Here is a 2,420-nt window from a genome sequence, read left to right as displayed (position 1 = left end):
GCCATGCCCTCAACACCTCGCATCCTAAGCTGCCTAAAGTTTCCTGAAGAAAGCATTAGCTTTCTCTCACCTCTGGCCAAACACCTGTTCCCTCTGCCCTGAGTGCTCTTCCGTCACAACTAGACTCCTACCACCCATCCATTCTTCCCTTTCAGTTTAGATTTTACTTCCTCCAAGAAAGTTTCCCCGATCATTGCCACACTCTCCACACACCCTCCAGCTCAGGTGTCTGTCCTGTGAATTTTGAACCCTTCTCACAGCACTGGGTCACTCCAAACTCTAACTCTTGGTTCACATGATCTTCCCCGCCCCCACCCCCATCCACCAGACTGTGAGCCCTCAGAAGAGTCTGACTCACTTCATATCCTCAAGGCCTAGCAAAATGACTGGTACATAGTAAGCACACAGTAACTTGGGCATAATTAACTGAATTTAAACATATCCATGTGCTGATAAGCTGGTCACTTCCATCTATAACATCCATCTTATTCAGGAACATTGTGAGGGCAGAGACCAGATCATAATTATCTGTTTATTTCCAGAGCCAGCCCAGGGTCTGGCACATTGCAGTCATGCACCCAATGGTTACTGAAGCCGTTAGTTAATTGGAGCTGGAGCAAAACCAGCTGGAGCTGCTGAGAAGATAAAGGAATTGGCGTTGAGTACTAGGTGAGTGCTGTATAACGCTAAGGGTTTAGGCATTCTGTCCTCTCACACCATCCTCAGAATTATTCTGCGAGGTCACTACTATGAGTGTCCTTATTTTACAACTAGGAAAGCTGAGAGTTCAGAGAAATTATGTCACTGTCCCAGAGAGACACAGCTAGTAGGTAGGAAAGCTGAGCTTCCACTCTGGAACTGAGCCCAGAGCTCGTGCCTGCTCAGTTTTCCCTTCCTGAGCCGCTTCAGTAGCTGTAACTTCCAACCCACAGATGACAGAGCATAGTAAAAATTCTCACACCCTCCTCCCCTTGCCTTCCAAGACGCTGCACTTCTCTAGTTTTCCTCCCACCTCTCTGAATGGTCCCCCTGTCTCCTCTGCAGAGTTATTCTGCTCTGCTTGTCTTTAAAATGTCAGCAGCCCCCGAGATCCTTCCTCTGCCCTCTGCTCTTCTCAGCCTCCCCTTAGATAAGAGACAATTTGTACTTCCGAGACTTGGTTCAGATTTTACCTGAGATATAAACTCCACAAGGGTAGGGTCTGTGCCAATCCTATTGTTGTTATGTTCCTCAGCATGGGCCTGGCAGCGTATAGGTGCTTGACAAATAGCTGTTGATAATATAGTGAACATTTATGTCATGTTTATTGTATGCCAGGCACAAAAGTGCTCTGCTCGTGTTAACTCATTTACTCCACATGACAACACTATGACATAGGAGCCATTACTATCCCCACTTTATAGGTGAGCAAACTGAGGCATAAGAGATGAGGTAATGTGCCCAAGGTCACACAGCTAGCAAACCAAGGAGCCGGGATTCAAACACAGTTTGGCTCCAGAGTTCAGGCAACTTCCACTCCACTCTACTACTTCTCCAGCAAGCCTCGTGGAATGCCCAGGACAAGTTAGGGTCCTCTTCTAATCCCTATGTTTGCCCCTAACAGAGCACATATCACATTATTGTAATTATTTACACAGAAGTCTCCCCCTGTGGACTGTGACAGGTCTGCCCCTACTGGGTCTGGCACGGGGCACAGACAATAAATGTTATATGAATGAATGAACTACAAAACTACCCCATGAGGTGGAACATACTATCCCTGTTATATACACTGGTAAACAGACTAAGGTGAAATCATTTGCCCAATATCTCATAGCTACTATATAACATACTCTATCTCCAAAGTAAATATTTTTTTCCAGCTAGCATTTTCATCAAGCAAGCATTTAATTTAAATACTATGTAAGTGTCCTTTACCCTATGGAGATTAGGTGAGTTTTGACTCATCTGTTCACCATTTAGGCTTTTTGCTAAACATTGGATTCTCAGCCTCTATTCTTGTCCCCAAACTCCCAGGCTGGGGTGGGGCCACCACTTTCGGGGCCATGTGGTCAATGCTGGAGGAGTTCCAGTCCAGGAGGTCAGAAAGGCTTCTGGGGAGAGATGAACCCCACCTATGAGCTCTAGCCAGAGTCCACTGTAATAAGCGGGCCTGCCCACGCCTGACAGTCTAAGACCCCAGAGTTAGAAAATGCAGGCATCCTATAGGATCAGAGTGGAGCCTGCCCCTCTGGGCTTAGGTCTCCAGGCCCCTGGAAATGTTATCTGCATTACTTGGGCACACACTGGTAACATTTGCATAGGACTTTTCCAAGGAGTTGGCAACAAGGAGAGTCTTACTGAAACTTTTCTCTGTGTTTTGGGGGTCAAGTGGAAGCACATGTAAGGGGAACCAGGTGTGGAGGCCAAGAACTTTGCCA

The sequence above is a fragment of the Pteropus vampyrus genome, unplaced genomic scaffold, assembly GCF_000151845.1.
Source record: "Pteropus vampyrus isolate Shadow unplaced genomic scaffold, Pvam_2.0 Scaffold135, whole genome shotgun sequence".
Lineage (NCBI taxonomy): Eukaryota > Metazoa > Chordata > Mammalia > Chiroptera > Pteropodidae > Pteropus > Pteropus vampyrus.
The sequence above is the reverse complement of the archived record's forward strand: the minus strand, read 5'-3'. Positions refer to the sequence as shown.